This window comes from Olea europaea, unplaced genomic scaffold (assembly GCF_002742605.1).
Source record: "Olea europaea var. sylvestris unplaced genomic scaffold, O_europaea_v1 scaffold349, whole genome shotgun sequence".
NCBI classification, from domain to species: Eukaryota; Viridiplantae; Streptophyta; class Magnoliopsida; order Lamiales; family Oleaceae; genus Olea; species Olea europaea.
In genome coordinates, this window is record NW_019254008.1 from 30,506 (window position 1) to 36,593 (window position 6,088).

The 6,088-nt window shown below is 31.3% G+C and overlaps 1 protein-coding gene across 1 annotated transcript in view; it reads left to right on the forward strand.

The window, feature by feature from the left end:
- Window positions 1-5,577: 5,577 nt before the first annotated feature.
- The window catches only part of LOC111386269 (protein DETOXIFICATION 24-like), a 20,241-nt gene continuing 19,730 nt past the window's right edge, over window positions 5,578-6,088 (forward strand). Inside the window, exon 1 of the mRNA XM_023010732.1 lies at window positions 5,578-5,736. The gene's annotated coding sequence lies outside the window, so the exon portion shown is untranslated. The remainder of the gene's footprint in view (window positions 5,737-6,088) is intronic.

A 6,088-nucleotide genomic window follows, 5' to 3' on the forward strand; every position in this document is an offset into this window, starting at 1 on the left:
AACTTTTTTCTTTGTCAAATGATGACCCTCAATTTCACCTCAAACATCTCAATATACATGGCGAGCCATCATATTCAAGATTGTTACAAAAAATTAATTAGGTTATGTTTGATTCTCATTGTTTTAAAGCTCTTTTTTCTATAAGATTATTTTTAACCACACATTTATATAATAAAATATTATGCACGTAATTAAAAAAAATCTTATTTTTTTAACCACACATTCTTAAAAAAATAAATAAATAAATAAATTAGGAGTGAGTAATTTTTCCCAGAACCGGTGGAACTGGATAGGAACCGTTTAGAACCGGCCGATTCGGGTCCGAATCTTTTAAAAAATAATTTGATTTCGGGAAAAATTATTAAGAACCAACCAATTTCGATCCGGTTCCCGATTCTAGTATGAGAACTGCGGGAAGCAGACGGTTCTCATTTGATTTTTTCTTTTTCTTTTTTGGTAAAATATATAACTTAATCTCCAACACTTTTATAAAAAATAATTGTGTTCCTTCTTTATTTTAGACTTCAGTACTTTCCTTCTTCTCTTTTATTCTTTCCTTGTCTCTTCTTATAATTCTTTGATTAATTGATTTTTAAACGAAATTAGAATATTGGGTAAATCTATACCTAAATAAATTTATTTATAATATATAATTTAATTTATAAGTGCGAAATTTTTATTTTGTTTTCATTTTGATTACATAATTTTTATTTTGTTTTCGCTTTGTAAATCTATACCTAAATGAATCTTTGAATAGTATGTTCGATTATTGAATATTTTATTTTGACATTTTCAATGTAAAGAATCGGACCAGACTGAATCGGAACCAATTGGTTTGGTTCCGGTTCGGTTACATAGTTAGTTATGGAACCAATGGCTCAATTTCTAAAATTTTCATTGGTATTCAGTTCGGTTTCCTTTGGAATCAGACCAAACCGGATCGCACCTACTCCTAAAAAAAATACTTTTCGAAACTCTTTAAAATGGAGATAATAGCCACCAAATATGAGTTTAAGTTGTACCTTTTTTGTCTTTATTAACAAAAAATAGTAAGAAAAATTTCGATGAAATTTGTGAACATCATTTGGAAATTGGACTGGGCTTGGTGCATGGGTGACGATGGTCAGTTGGGCTTAACACACTTGGGCCTTGGGATCTGATTTGGGCTATATTTATTGAGGGGTGGGGGATTACATCAAAATTTCATATGAATTTAAGTGTCACACATTTCTAAATCAAGAAAAGCAAGTCTCAAAATTCAAAAATCAGATTTTTATTAACATTTATTTTATGATTCAATTAATTAATTAATTAACTATATTTAGGTCACAAATTTATATAATTTGCTTACAAATTAACGATTTAATTCGTCACTTATTATTTTTTAATCACAAATAAGAAATTTTATCACAAATTATTTTACGGTCACAATTCAAAAATTTTATAGGTCACAGTTTGTTCATCGTTCACAAATCGAAAAATTCACAAGTTACGACTTATTTATTGATCACAAATCACAAATATTATAAGTTACAATTTATTATACAGTTATAAATTATCAAATTAGAGGTCACAGATAAACAATTTTTTTGGTCACACATTATTTTTTGGTCATGATTTATATTTTTTATTGGTTACATATTAATTATCGATCATAGATTAACAAATTTAATAGTCACAGACAACCACTGTCACGACCACCATCGGAGCCAGCATCCCACCACCACCACCACCACCACCCCCCACCCCAACACCACCAACAAATCGAATCCAAAACTGCTAGCATCCCACAACCGCCATCATCACATCACTGCCACCTCCACCATTTTCAACCAACAAAACATCCAAACCACCATACCAGCAACAATGATTTTAGAGACTTCCAAAATCGATACCGACCCAGATCCACCGACATTCTAAAATGAAAATTATCCTTTCCTCACTGCAGATCCACACCGCTGCCACCACAACCTACGCCGCCACCACCAGCTCTTCGCCATCAGATGATTGGAGCATCCATGTCTCGACGCCATCCAAGTGCGCGACACGATGACTGCTTGGTGGCGCCAGAGAGACAACGGAGAATGGAGGGAGAGGGAAAGCGAGGGAGAGTTACGGGTTTGGTGGGTAGTGGGTAGGATTTTGATATTTTCTTAATTTTATGAGTTTGTTTAAATAATTAATATAAAAAAATTTTGATTTTAGAATTGTGAAACTTGCAACCTGATTTTAGAACGTTGAATTTTTAAAGTATGATTTGGTATAATTTCTACTTAATCAAATATCTCATTTTATAGGGTGGAAATAACACCCATCTATATGTGTTTAAGATCCAACTTAAAAAATGAGATGCAAAGTTTATATTAAAAAATCAGAAAAAAATTCAATAACAACAACAATAATAATATTATTATTGTTGTTGTTGTTGTTGTTGAAATAATTTATATACCAACCTCCGTCCACCCACCCTCCCCACTATCCTTAACCGTAAATTTTAATTCTCTCTACCTCTCAGTCTCTGTCCTTCACTAGCTTTGGCACTATCATCCTCTCAATCTCTCTCTCCTAAACTTCACCAACATCGACACGACACCAACGCTCGTAGCAACAACATCGCTTGCTGCTTGAGCATTGGTGTAGCGGTGCTGTGAAAGAGAATGTACCGATCGCAAAGTGGCCATCATCAATAGCGACGTCACTCGACTCACCTTTTTGAAGATGGATGTGGTGGTGATGGTTGTGTGATGGTTTGGTGTGGGTGGAGATGGCAGTTGTGTGAAGAAGATGGCGGGGTTATGGTCTACTTTGGTTTTGGTGGAGGCTCTTGATGATTTGCTTTTTGATTTGGAGAGGTGATGGAGAAAATATAGTGGTTAACAGTATTGCAGTGAGTTGATCTAGCCAACAGAAGATAGTACACATGGGTAGTGGTTTAGGGATCTTTTTGGTGGTTTGGAAATGGAAGTGTTAGTGGTGCGACAGCTGCGGTGGCGATGTTGGTGGTGGCGGCGTTGGCGGTGGTGACGGCACTATTGGTGAAGGCGGCAATGGAGTGGGATGAACTATGTAGTGGTTGCAGTGGTGGTGGCAGTGGTAGTGTTACAGGTGATGATGGTGGTGGAACAGACATTGATTTGGTTTTGATATGTTGGAGTGGCAATGGTGGCAGTGGTTTGTTGTGGTGGCGATGAATTTGTTGGTGGTTGGGCGACGTTATGAAGGTTTTGTTGGTGGTTGGGCAACTATAGTGATTTTGCAAGATCTGGTGGCGATAATGGTGATAGTAATGGTAGTTGTCATGGTGATAGTGGTAGGTAGAATGAGATGTGGTTGGATGTTTGTGAACAGTTATTTAGTTTATTATGACTAATAATTGGTTAATTTGTAATATGTAACATAAAAATTGTGATTGTGACTTACAATTGATTAAGTTGTGATAAAAAAATTAATTGTGACCAATTAATTTAATAATTTGCAATGAATAAATGAGTTGTGACTAATAAAAATTTTGTTTTGTGACCAATGTATAATCTTTTACTTATAAAATTTTTTATTTGTAATCGATAAATAATTTGTGATCTACAAATTTTTTTATTTGTAACCGAGAAATTAGTTGCAAGCAACAATTTTATAAGTTGTAACCGAAAATTAATTTGTAACCAGTTAATTCATAAATTGTGACCAAATTACATAGAATTGTGACATTAATATATCTAATTAACAAAATATATGTTTAATAAACTAATTCATAAATAAAAATTTAAAAATTTTGATTTTTGAAATTTGAAAATTTTATTCTTAATTATGAAGTGGGTGATACTTAATTTCTTAATTACAAAATTTTCCCTTTTTCATTTTTTTGGAGTGGGGCTATCCAACCCGTTAGGGACCACTATTAGTCTATTACCAAAATATTTATTTTATTTAATTTTTGGTTAGCTTTCATAAAAAAGTAGAGGGGGCGTTGGGTTGGTTCAAAATCCAGAAGAATCCGGTCACAATTAATATTAATTGTACATAATAATTCGCAAACAAGCCGCCAATGGATCCGTCACCTACCAAAATCCATCTGCCATTCTCTCCTTAACCAACCCTCATACCACCTAACATCTCCGCCGCCCCCTTGCATGTTTTGGGGGGGATTTTTTTATTTTTTATTTTCAAGAAAGCTTCTTATAAGTGAAAAGACATAGAATTATTTAGTGTTTTTTTTTTTTTTTTACTTAGTTTTGCCAATGACAATGAAGATATCAAATTGACTAAAAATTTTCATAATAATACGTACAAATCAATAAACATGTTTTATTTTACTGAATTAAAACATTTCTAGTGTGATCGTAAATATCTTAATATAAATTCTTCTGTAAGAAAAATGGAGATTTTTATTTTTTTTTCGAATTATTGTAGTTTTTGGTCATAAAATAAAGGACGCATTCAATTTAGAGTAATCCTTATAGATTTGTTGTGTTAAAAAGGGTAATTGAAAAATAATACTAAGCCTTTAATTGGTGGGGATTAAAATCAATTTTTTTCTTTTTAATTTTTTTTTTTTTTTTATAAAAGTTGATGAAATGTATGGTTGAAAAGTTGTGAATTTCATAAAACATGTAGTTAAAAACAAAAACTTATATGAACAAAAGAATATTAGGATACATATGAAATTAGATTTTATTTTGTCAATGTAAAAGTCTTTAAATAAAATGACAAATCCGAAATACCCTTTATTTCTCTTATTTTTCTTGATATTATGGGCTATTTTCTCTATCAATTAAAATAGAAGCGTTATTTTCTATTTTCAAAATTTGAGTTTTAGATTATTCGTTCATCATATTGCTTGTCGTAAATAAAAGCATATTTACAAATGAGTAATAATAAAAAAAAAAAATTTATTTTTTATTCTTTCTTAATTTAGTTCAATATTTTCCAACTTTTTGCATCAAACTTCACCCATATATAAGTGCCAAATCATTTATTTACAACTATACACATGCAATTTATGGTTATTTAAAATTATAAATGAAATTTGAGATTTATAGTTCAAAAGGACAAATCATTATTTACATACATACAATTTGAGATTTAAGGTTGTTTGAAAGTGAAATGTGGGCCATCACCATTTCAAAAGGACCTTGAAAAAATAAAATAAAAAAAGAATAAAATTTAAAAATAACGTAGTAGTTGGTAGTAACCTATAGACTAATTTATTTTCCAGCTGCCCTTTTAGATTTGTGTACCAACTCTGCCATCAATGCCTCATGAAAGTATTTATTTTATTATTATTTTCATCAAAATAAAATTTTCAACAATAATTTGATCCCATTTTAATTATACATTTTTCATTAAAATAATATTATATACAAATTCAAAATTTTTATTTATTTTTTAATCATACATTTTTCATTAATATACTATTCAAAAATGAATTCTTTGATAAGAATGGGGCACAGATAAGGGCTCAGTATAATTTTTCATTTGTGCTTTATGAGTCCCCACGACACTACCATGCATTTACTTGTCGACATGATTCTGACCGTAATATTATTATTTTTTTTAGTAAAACCACTATGTTTGGTATGTTTAATATATTTTATACGTCAAAATCTCTCTCTGTGCTAGGGTGTGATTCTGCGGTTTGTTCACATGGGCAGTCACAGTTTAGTTCAACTATAGAGGATTAAAGCAGTTTTTGTTTAGAAACTCCAAAGACAATCAGGAAAGCTCAAGTAAGTCACATCTGTAGGTCTCTATCATCTAATACATGGATCCATATGTTGTCTGCTAAATATTCATCTGATGTTCTACTGATAGAACTGGTTTTAATGTTTTTTATATGCTTTTGATTTCATTGATTAGAAGTATGTTTTGTTTCGGCTTATTTATTGATCTCATAAAGACAAATTCGACATTTATTTTAGCAAATAAATAAGTTCGTTCATTCTTCAGCATTTTAAGCTTTTAGACGGAGAGTATGAGTTCAAATCTTGTCCACTTCTATTTATGAAAAGTATGCACCAAGTATAGAGCCTGCGCGGGATTTTGAATGGGGAAAAAAAAAAACTTAAACTTTGGAAAATAGTAGCAGTAAGTT